The sequence below is a fragment of the Tupaia chinensis genome, unplaced genomic scaffold (assembly GCF_000334495.1).
Source record: "Tupaia chinensis unplaced genomic scaffold, TupChi_1.0 Scaffold146445_1, whole genome shotgun sequence".
Taxonomy (NCBI): Eukaryota; Metazoa; Chordata; class Mammalia; order Scandentia; family Tupaiidae; genus Tupaia; species Tupaia belangeri.
In genome coordinates, this window is record NW_006206301.1 from 1,651,816 (window position 1) to 1,664,044 (window position 12,229).

Sequence of the window (12,229 nt, forward strand, 5' to 3'; positions counted from 1 at the left end):
TCACCTTGAGAGCAGCACCAAATGCTGCTACGAAAGATCAGCAACTTCTCACCTATGACCTATCAGAAAACGACTGGGCCTCAGTATGTGTTCTGCGAGGGCTGGAGCTGAGAAGCACAGACTATGGTTGAGCGAAAGTGCACACGTGATAAAACACATGGCGATCATGGTATAAAGAAAATAGTTTCTTAGGTATTTGTAACATGCAAACTATAATGAAATTCTCTTTTGAGTTTCAAAAATGAATCCTAAAAACAAAACAAAACAAAAAAAAAACAGACTAAGTAGTAGAGGAGTAGACAAGGCAAAAAGTAGATACCAGATTAAAGTATATGTGATAGGCCAACAGCAACGACAACCGAAGATCTCTTCTCTTCCTGCCCATTAAAGAGGATATTCTGACTCGTGACCCACTCTTTCTCCACTGAGGCAGGTGCGTGTCCTTGGCGCCCAGCACGGGCAGGGCGCTCACACAGCAGGGGAGGCCCCGTCGATAGTTGGTGCTTGATGGGTCAGTGAATAATCGTTGACTGCCTTCCATATTTCATGTACTACGCTCGTTGCCAAGATAGAGTTTTGGGTCAATCTATCCCTTCCCTCAAAGAATTCACATTCTACTCAACAGAAAACATTCAAATTTCACCACAGTGTGTGGAAAGGGGAAATGGTGAATGGACAACTCACTAGGTTGATATTAGTATTTTAGAGTAGCAAAAGTGAACCCTCAATTAGGATTTTTGAAAAGTATACTTATTTACTTCTTCCATGAGCGAGAGAGACAAAAAGAGAGACAGATATCCTGAATGGGGTCTTCATGCCACTATCCATCCCTCATCACAGCTGGCCTGACAGGCTGAGGAAGTCCCAGGATGCGAACTCAAGACCTTTCTCATGTAGTCCAATTTCATCGCAGCTGCTCCACCATCTCCCCGCAGGACACATTTTCCAAAGGACAGCTTTGTTGCTTCTCTTCAAGTTTGTGTGCACATTCTTCAATGGACATTCTCTCTCCCCACCACTCATCCCTCCCAATCTCCATCATCACCATTGTCACGGTCCTTGTCATCAGCAGCACTGTCATCATGGTTCACGCTTACGAGCACATGTATGTACTGTGTCTTATTTCGATGATCTAATTGAAGTCTCGTAACAGACCTAAGAAGCAAGCATTCCAATTACCCCATTTTATAGATTAAAAAAAATAAGTTGGGTTAATGAGAATTCAAAACTGCAGGGCCTGCCTTTTAATCACGTCACCCCTGGGCTTTGCTGCTCTTATGTCAGTGCTAGTTTAGGTGAACTGTGACCTGTCTTCTAGGCATTTATGTGCTTAGGCCATAAGAAAGACAAAACTACATTTTGTGTATGCCTGGACATAGAATGCCTTATTCTTCAAATGTTTCATATGTGTAGTGGATTTAGGACAGATGCAGCAAAAATGTCTAGTTCTCGTTTACAATTGTGCTTAAGCAAGAAATCACAAAATGTCCCTTCCTGCATAGGACTTTCAGAACACACACAAACACACACAATGTTAGATCAAAAGTCAGAAATGAATGTCTGATATATTTTAGTTAAAGCCCAGGCTCTAGGACTTCGGAGTTTACTTTACCATACATGTGCCAGTTTGGTTTTATTCCATCTTTGCAGAAATCTCAGATACTTTTATTTAGAACTTTATTTATGCCTTAAAGAATTTTACCAGGGGTGCTTCAGTGTTTAACTGCAAGCATGCTCTGCATATTAACACTGAATTTGATCAAGATGAGGAAGTGGAAAGACATTTAGCCTGTCTGTCCAGTTTTACTTGGCAATGCTTAAAAAATTCAGACATGTTTCCTTTTTTCTTTTTCTTAAAATTTATTTATTTCTTCCGTGAGCAAGTTAAAGAGAGACTCTAGACCCATCCTCTACTGGGTCTTGACACTAGCACCTACTCCCAGCCCTAGCTTTCAGCCAGCTCTGGACCATGGGCAAGCATGTGCCTGGCATACCCAGGGAGACCTCTGGACTTGAACCAGGAAACTTCCCATGGACTGCCTTGCAGAGGAACACGTTTTACCACTGCACCATCTAGTCCCTAAAATAGCTGTCCCCTCCCCCTTTTGTAACTAGCTATCCCATCCCTCCCTCCCTGGGAGTTTACCTGAGGAAAGACAGTTTGGTCTCACTTCTGCATCCGCCATGTTGTCTGACTCTTCTGCAGCCCTCTCTCTCCCTCCCACCTCCTGCGCAGGGCTGCTGAGGAGAGGTGACAGGGAAGCCCAAACTTCTCTTTATGTTCCTGACCCTAAAGATCCACAATGCCCCAAATACAGGCTGTGTGTGTAGGAGCCAATGTGACATATTATCGAGTGAGAACATTCTGAGAAGGAAGCAGGGGCTAAGCAGTTACCCCAGGACATCAGGAGCAGAGTGGTGATCCCGGCAAGCCAGGATGAACAGTCACTGGGTACAGTCACTGAAGGTTTGTGGCAACAGAAGGAAACTCGGATCCTGCGACGACTTTAGGCTGACCTTTAGGAAAATCCCTTAGTGTCTCCACCCTGGACTGTTCTCATGAACTCTCTGGTTTCTCTGCTGCTTGTGGCTCAAGTTGGAGGAGGTGGGGTTGAGGTGGAGGTGCACTGTCACTTGCCACACAAGGCCACTTTAACTTAAAGTAATTCGTGGAGTTAAACATTCAGATTCCTGGTCGCGCCAGCTGCGTGCCACGTGCTCAGTAGCCACACGTCAACTGGTGGCTACTGTATGTGACAGTGGAGAAACGGAACATTCCCAGGACAGAAAGTTCCACTGGGTAGGGCCGTGCTCTGCTTCTTTCCCCAGTTCTAGGTTCTCCCTGCCATTCACACACACACACACGTACACACACACGCTCGCACGCACACAAAGACACTATACATATTACATTGTTTACTATGCAGAAAAATTAGCTGTTCAGGCTTTACCCCAAAGGACCTCTTTTCTGTCCACTAAGAACTGTCAAAGCTATGGGAGATGTCTTCCTAAAAACCAGGGACCAGCAGTTAGTGTAATGGCTATGTCGTTGGACTCCCATGTAGTCGACCGTGGTTTGAGTCCCAGACCCAGTGGCTTAAAACTCACGCTGGGCGCATGTGTGTGCTTGCCCCAGATCCCAAGAGGAGAATGGAGGAGAAGGGATGGCGCCGTGGCCATTCCCCATGGGGGGTGATATCTCGCTTTCTGTCTCTCTGTCTCTCTCTGTCTGTCTGGCAAGCGCACACGCCCTATGGCAAAAACCTCTGTCCCTCCCTCCCCCCCAAAAAAACAACCAAAGACTTGTCTACCTTGAGGAGGCTGTCCCTTCTCTCCTAGAAGGCTGCTGTATCTACAGTCAGTTCTCGTTGCTCTAAAATTGTGACACTGATATGGAATGTGGCATGCGGAAGCAGTTGTATTGCTTTATCATCATATGGTAGATAAAGAAGTACAAGAAGTTCTAAGTCAACTCTTCTCTTTATTTGGCTCTAAAGGAGCAAAGGGAAGAAAATGAAAAAAAGTTACAGCTCAGCCTTCGGCACAACATTGACTTTTAAATAGAAAGTATTTGACTTGTACCGAGAACTGGTCTGTCTGCACTGTGTTGAATAATCTTGCCAGATGGCCGTCCAAATGAACTGGAGGGAAACAGATCAGATTTATGGTTTCTTTGCAGTCCAAAATAACTTTCTTCTTATTAAAAGGAAATAATTTTATGGTAAGGTATTGTAACTTATATAACAACAACTTTGTGTTGTAGGTGTGCTAGAAAACAAGTCACGGGGGTCAGCAGGTGGCATGGTGGCTAAGAAACTGGATTCACACATGGCCGACTGTGGTTCAAGTCCTGGACCTGGTTTGCTTTCTCACTTTCTCTCTCTCTCTCTGGTGAGCACATGTGCCCTATAGCAAATAATAATAATAATAATAAATAAAATAAATAATTCCTAAAGGGGAAAAAGAAAAAAGTCATGTTGCATAAGATAGTAAACCTTTTCCCAAGACTTCGAAGTGCTTATTTATTTTGTCTAAGACATGCTGAAAGCATACATTTATCCCTTTTTTCATTGCTAACAGAAGCATGATTTGGAGGCTAGAAAGTCAAATTCTTAGGCCTGCAGTGTGGTTGATAGAAGCACACTGGTGGGTGCATGCAAAGACTGCCCTCTCTTTTATAACATCAATTCTCGTGAGAACTAGCCTCTTCTCATAAGACCCAGAACTCACTGGATCTAATAGAACATTGATAAGACTGTTACTTTCATGATCCAATCACTATAAACCAATCACGGCCCACTAGACCTCACCCTAAGTCACCATGAAGGAATTAAGTTTTCAGTTGTTACCTTTACAATACAGGCTATACAATCAAATCCCAACACAAATTACTGAGAGACATAGTAAAATCACAGAGGAGCATATATTTATAATCTGTCTTTCCTACTGATTACCAGATTATAAAAGATCTAGGATTTAACCCTCTACTCTGAGACATCTATTGCTGGCATTTTTTTTCCGGAAATCTATCTTCCTGCCATTGCTACCACCTCGAAAAAACTTAAATGTGAAGATACTAGTTTTAGCATTTTATCTCTTTGTAACTTTTTTCAAAGAAGATGGGAGTAGGTGACTGAAGTGGGCTTGCAGTTCTTATTCCAATTGTTCATTTATTCAGAAAACTTTTGAGTACATTTTGATGTGTGTCATTTTAGACCCGATCGGTTCCTTTCCTCAGCAAGTTGGTTGGTTTGCTATTTACTCCTACATTCCTGACTTTGGTAGAATAGTTAATGGTCAAGGAAAGAAATATGCCCTTTTTTCTACTGGAAATTTTGATTAATTATAGGATGAATGTCAAAAACTAAGATGCATGACTTAGGAGAACAATACATGAGAAGAGATGATCCATATTGAATGAGGCCAGACAATGCTACAGTGGTAAAATGCCATGGTCTGAAAGGCAGACCTGCATGGGAAGTCTCTGGGTTCCTGTCCAGAGAACTCCCTGAGTTTGTCAAACACTCATGACAAGGTCAGGGACTGGCTGAAGCTGGGAGTGGATCATAGCATGGGGACTTGGTCTGTCTCTTTGCTATGGAAGAAATAAGAAATCTTAAAAAAAATTGCATAAGGACAAACTTTAATCTGGGTCCCTGAGACATAGTTTAAATGTCCCACCTGGATATCCCACATCCTTCTCTTGTATATTTCATATGGACCCTGTTTGCCGTCTAACTCTACTTCTAAAAACTGCCTGCAAACAGAATGTGTTGACACCCGTTCCATTTTTGTAAATTGGGTGCTTTGATAGATTGCTGGTCTCTGCAGGAACGGGGAAAGGTACCACAGCTGTTTTGCAGCTTTTCTGGTTTTCTTTGTCTGCAACACCTGTGAGCCCTGGCTATATAACTCTATAACTTCCACACGTTGGAGCCCAGACTTAGGAGCATGAGCTCCTCTGGGTCTGCTGGCACAATAAACCTGAATTCTCCTACTCTATAAGTGGTGTGTGGGTTCTTGATGGTCTGTTTTCTGCAACATATTCACTCATTCATTCATTTGCTCAGGAGTTATTGGATGGTAAGTGCCAGCGACTCAGTGGTGAGAAAGATCAACACAGCCCTTGCCTTCACGGAGCTCACGGGCAGAGACCGAGAACGACCCGACCTCCTCTGGCCAGAAGCTAGAGCAAGGAAGGCTTCTTTGAGGAAGTGATGATGACGAGTTAGCCAGATATAGAGGTTTGGGTGGAGGTGAGGGTGGGAAGAAGGTCAGCGCAAGGCAGGGAGAGCTCTCCAGGTGGGGAAGAGCATGGGCAAAGGTACTGCAATGGGAGACAATGCATGTGAGAGTCTGGAGGTGCAGGTGCCATAAAACATGGCTGAGTCCATTAGGGACCCACACAGGCCAGCCTTGGTAGGACTTAGGCCTTTGTCCTGAAAGCAAAGAGGATGTGCTTGCTATGGTTTGAATGAGTGCCCTAATGTCCATGTGTTGGAAACTTAGTCTCCAATGCAACAGTATTGAGAGGTGGGACCTGTAAGGGGTGACTAGTTCATGAGGTTGTGCCCTCACGAATGAATTAATGTCATTATTATGGGAATGATTTTGTTATTGGAAGCGTGATTTTTTGGTAAAAGCTCAGCCAGCCCTCTCTACCTCTCTCACCATGTGATGCCTTCCATCATGCTATGATGTATTAAGGGGTCCTCACTAGATGTGGCCCCTTGATATTGGACTGCCTATCCTCCGGAAGTTGAGCCAGATAAACTTCTATTACTTATCAGTCATTCAGTTGGTGGTATTCTGTTAAAGTAGCACCAAACAGACTAAGACAATGTTGAAATGCATAGAAGTAGGGGAGCTACATGATCGGATTTGTGTTTTTAAAGGCCCTGTGGCTTTTGTGTGGAGAATGCATTGAAAAGGTGCAAAGTAATTGAGGGAGAACCGTAAGATGTCATTGCACAAATACAGGCAAGAAAGAATGGCAGCTTCTATGAGGGGAGCACTGGAAACAGAGAATCAAGTCTATTTAAGAGATATTTAGGAGGTAAAATTCATGGGAGTTGGCAATGGATTTGCTACAAACAATGAAGGAGAGGGTGAGGGTCAAAGATGACACTGAATTGGGAGGAGCACATGACGCTGTAAAGACGAGTCTGTTGGGGGAGGGAAGGAGATGGAAGAATTCCAGAGAGGCAGAAAGGAGGTCCAATGAGCAAACCTCTGGTGTGATCTCATCAAAGGGATGGAGGGCTGAGAAGTGGGAGCAATGCTAACCTACATTGGGGAGATTTCCGAGTAGACTGGTCTGTCTTCTGCTTTTCACAACATGCTCCAGGGAAGGGCCATCATGGCACCAAATAGGTCACATAAGGGAAGCAGTACGGTGCACCACGGTCTAGGATGGCTTGAGAAAGCCTTCAAGTCTCCCAGAGCCCAGCCATTAAAATGGAGGCATTTGAAAATATCGAATGATATGGGAAAATACATAAGCTATAATGTGGCTGAAAGTAACATGCTGAATTATGTTTATAGTGTGATCACAACTATCCAAATAAACGTGTATGAAAACAGGTTGGAAAAATGTGCCCATCTACCAGTGCTTACTTTTAAATTTTAATTTCATTTTTTAAAAGTTTTTTTTGCCCTAGAGCATGAACTCTTGCCAGAGAGAGACAGTAAGAGGGAAAATGAGAAATTACCACACTGCAATCCCTTCTCCATTCTCTCAGGATCTGGGGTACACACGCATGTGCATATGGCCAATGTGATTTTTCAAGCTGCCAGGTTCAGGACTTGAACTGCAGTTGGCCATGTAGGTGTCCAGTGCCATAACTACTACGCCACCTGCTGGCTTCTACCAGTGCTTATTTTTAAGTGCTGTAGTTATCAGTGGTTTTATTTTCTTTCTACTTTTCTGGGCTTCTTTAGTATAGAATTGTATTGGGTTGATGGAAAAGTTATGACACATTTTTGCATAGGAAAACACGTTATGACTTTTCTGACAACCCAATGAATTAGAAAAATTAGACAATAAACTTTGTTAGAAATAAATGTGTACTTTTAGCTTACTAGAACTTAACTAATGGCTTCTGCTCTAATGTTTCAAGATGCTGCTTTTGGCTAATGTATTTGTCTCAGACCATTTAAATGATGACACTGTCAATGACACAGGTAATACCTTTATGGCCCTCAACAGTTGGTGCCAGGCACCACCTAAACACTTGGTAAAGACTTACCCATTTAAAACTCACAGTACTCAGATAAGCTTGGTCATATTATCCATATTTTATGAAGCAGGAAATTGCGGTTGAGTAAGTTCACACAGCTTGTTAGTGGTGGAGCTAGCATTTGAACTCAGGTAGTGTGGCTTCAATTCTTCTATCTTCTACGCTTTATGTACCTATGTTGAAGACAATTGGCAGCCTTGTCTTTCAGAACACAAGTAAACAATATAACTGTGTGAAAACAGGGGGGACCAGCAGGTGGCATGGTGGTGGATAAGGCACTGGACACTCCCACACGGCCAACCGCAGTTCGAGTACCGGACCTGATGGCTTGCTTTCTCAATTTCCCTCTCTCTCTCTCTCTCTCTCCCTCTCTGTGTGCATATCTCTCTGGTCAAATTAAAATAAATGAATGAATAAATTAAATAAATAATTTAAAAAAGGAGGCAAACTATCATCAAGCATCAGACTAATGAATGTCATTTGACATTCATGGCTCATGATTCTCATCTATGAACTAAGATAGTTAAATGAGATGATTTTAAAGATCCCTTCTTGTTGTAACAGTCTGATTGCATTTACTTACAAGAAAAAATTGGACATTTGTATACTGAACTAGGAACACTCATTATCTCCTCCTCCAATCATTTCACATGTTTTTATTAGAGAACTTTCCATGTGAGCTCTGACATTCCCCATCCTCCAGGCCAGCTGGTTGAAGCAGGGGAAGAGATCTTGCCTGGGTTAGGCCAATCATATTATCTCCTGAATTGGGATTGGTTTTCCCAGATTTAAGTCTCCTCTTGACCCATTGTGCCAGGAGGTTTGTAGGTCACTGGTGGCCATTTTCACCATGTGCTAGAGAGGCAAAGAAGGCAGCTGTGGAGAGTGAGAAGAGAGACCCCTGAAAAGACAGGAGTCTCACCCTGCAGCCCTGCAGGGGCTGAATGAAAGGCTGGGACTAGAAGGGTGGGGAGTGTGGCTTCTCTGTTTCTCAATGGCTTCCTCACTCCTGGTTTTGGGTGAGCTGGTATCTTAGTCTGTGACTGTGTTGCTAACAGAAACACATGAGACTGGGTAATTTATAAAGAAAACAGAGGTTCCACGTGGCCTGGTGTCTTACTCTGTGACTGTGTTGATAACAGAAATACCTGAGACTGGATAACTTAAAAAGAAAATAGAAGTTTATTTGCAAAATTCATGATTCTGGTAACTGGAAAATGCAAGGAAATCACAAAATGGCAGAAGGCAGAACTTTTAGTGGAGCGGAGTGGTCTCTATGCATGCATCTCTCTTTCTTGTTCTGGTCTCATTCCTTCAGCTGATAAAGTCACTAGAACTCAATCATGGGGAATCGCCCTAATGATCTTATCACACCCAAAGGCCCCATCCTGGTACACTGAAGGGTTTTTCCCTTACCATCTGTATAACACAATGAAATCCCGACACATGAATTGTGGGGAGGACATTCAAACTGTAGTACCTAACATTATCTGATCTGGGGTCTTGCAAAGACACTTGGTTTTCTTTCACCAAATCCTCCCTGTGTGCTTGCTAAACCTGGGTGGAGTGGGATGATTTCTTCTTCCAACCATATAAGACCTGTGCAGCTGGTTCCTGCCACCTCTGGCTGTAGCCACAATACGAACAGTGAGCAGCTTTCCCATTTGCTAAGCCATTCTGCAATATCTGCCTTGAAGTGTTTTCCTGTGATGTTCTGGGCATTGCAGTAAAATCATATAAGGAATGCACTAAAAATGAAGTGTTGACGTGGAGATGATATTATAAGAGACAGCGAGAGCTCCACTAGCCACCTGGGGGCTGAAGACTTTTGTCTGGGTCCGAGGCTCGAGGCTCGTTTGCAGATTTAACCTGGAAGCGAGGAAGCTTGATTGTGATAAGGTTACCTTGGGTTAACCATGCTTTGGGGAACTGATTCATAGCAAACCTGCAAGAGACTTCTGATTCAGCCAGTGGGCCATCATGTGTTGCTCAGAACATTAGATCTCACTCAACCATGTGCATGGGGGACCCTTAAAAAGGAAGGCACCTACCCATGCCGGGCACTTTGCTAGTCCCTGTGCATCCCTCTTGCTGATGATACTGGAGATAACTTGAGTGGTGCTGGCTCTTATGTGTGCTAGGCACATACTGTTTTCATACACAGGCACGTGCCATCTAATGGCGCCTTAGTCAGTGCTGGATCCCATATACGAGATGGCCCCACAGATTGTACGAGGCCATACCATACAGCCTCGGTGTGTAGTGGGCTAACCCATGCAGGTTTGTGTAAGTAACTCTGACTTCCCCACAAAGACAAAATTGCATAGTGATTCATTACTCAGAATGTATCCTGGCGCCCTTTTGGGTCTCTGAGTAGCACCATGGCGGTTGGCAAGAATAAGCACCTTATGAAAGGCGGCAAAAAGGGAGCCAAGAAGAAAGTGGTTGATCCATTTTCTAAAACAGATTGCTATGACATGAAAGCACCTGCTATGTTCAACATAAGAAATATTGGGAAGACACTGGTTACCAGGACTCAAGGAAGCAAAATTGCATCTGCTGGCCTTAAGGACCGTGTGTTTGAAGTGAGCCTTGCAGATCTGCAGAATGATGAAGTCGCATTTAGGAAATTCAAGCTAATTACTGAGGATGTTCAGGGCAAAAACTGGCTAACTTCTATGGCATGGATCTCACCCATGACAAAATGTATTCCGTGGTCAAAAAATGGCAGACCATGATTGAAGCTCATGTTGATATCAAGACCACCTATGGTTATTTGCTTCATCTCTTCTGTCTTGGGTTTACTAAAAAACGCAACAATCAAAAAAGAAAAATAAAAAAAAGCAAAAGTCCCGCAACAATCAGATACAGAATACCTCTTATGCCCAGGATCAACAGGTGGGCCAAATCTGGAAGAAGATGGTGGAAATCATGACCCGGGAGGTGCAAATGACTTGAAAGAAGTGGTCAATAAACTGATTCCAGACAGCATCGGAAAAGACATAGAAAAGGCCCACCAATCCATCTACCCTCTCCATGATGTCTTCATTAGAAAAGTAAAAATGCTGCAGAAACCCAAGTTCCAACTGGGAAAACTCATGGAGCTTCATGGTGAAGGCAGTAGCTCTGGCAAAGCTACTGGGGATGAGGCAGGCACCAAAGTTGAATGAGCTGAGGGATATAAACCACCAGTCCAAGAATCCGTTTAAAGTTCAGGCTTTTCTTTTCTTTTTTTCTTTTTTTGGAGAGGTTTTTGCTATAGGGAGTGTGCGCTCGCCAGACAGAGAGAGACAGAGAGATAGAAAGCAAGCCACCGCCCTCCCAGAGGGGATGGCCACGCCAAAATCCCTTCTCCTCCATTCTCCTCTTGGGATCTTGGGCAAGCATGCACACGCGCCCGGCGTGAGTTTAAGCCACCGGGTCCGGGACTCGAACCACGGTCGACTACGTGGGAGTCCAGTGACATAGCCATTACGCTAACTGCTAGTCCCAAGTTCAGGCTTTTAATAGCGATGAATAAAAAGTCGCATTTGTGACAGTTAGCTAACTGCTAGTCCCAAGTTCAGGCTTTTAATAGTGATGAATAAAAAGTCGCATTTGTGACAGTTAAAAAAAAAAAGAAAAAAAGAATTTATCCTGGCGTTAACTGACACGTGTGCAATCGCATGTGTGCAATTAAAAGAAAAATGGAGTCAAGTATCAGAAGAAGCAGTTACATGAGTTGAAAGTGGCTGCTGCTGGGAGTGTGATGATGGGGTGGAAAGGGGCAGAGCAGCAGGGGTCTGTTCTCACTTTTAAGCTCTTCACTGTATACGATGTTCTCATATTACTCAGCTACAATCAATCATTACACTAGCCAGATTCCCTCATAAATCAGTGTCTATTATGCCGTAATGCCTGCCTAGATTCTCTCCTGCGTTGAAACAAATCCTAGTGGTCTCACTGTATTTACTCGGCATGCTTTTAATAGCATAGACCTATGTTGTGATTTATTTCATTGAGAAGCATTTTCCCCACTTACTGAATTCTCGCTGGGTTCAAGGCTTTTCTGCTAACAGCAGTGTATGCTACTATATATTTTGTCTCAAATCGGCTAATTATTATGTAATCAATATAGTCATTTGTAGTTGGCAGTTTCGAGAATGTACATATTTTAAAGGAACTTTAAAAATGCCTAGATCAAATAAATGTCTGTGCCTTCTTCAAGATGTTTATTTCCTTCCTCATCCTTTCACCAATGGTAGGCTGAAAGCAGAGAGCAGGTCTAAAGCCTGAAGAAATGCTCCATCCAAAAGACTTGTTCATTCATTTGTTTAAAAATGTACTGATTTGTCTATTACATGCCTGGTAGTGTATTACACAGGTAGATACAACAAATATGACACAGTCTCCACCGTTAAGAAATGGAAGTTCTTGGATGATACTTTTAAAGTAGCTTTTATTTTGACATTGGAGGAATTCATTACTTCATTGGCTCTTTGCTGCGTATC

At 43.2% G+C, this 12,229-nt stretch overlaps 1 pseudogene; it reads left to right on the top strand.

Annotated features, from left to right (window-relative positions):
• Positions 1-10,120: 10,120 nt before the first annotated feature.
• On the top strand, positions 10,121-10,948 carry LOC102484494 (40S ribosomal protein S3a pseudogene; annotated as a pseudogene).
• Positions 10,949-12,229: the final 1,281 nt, after the last annotated feature.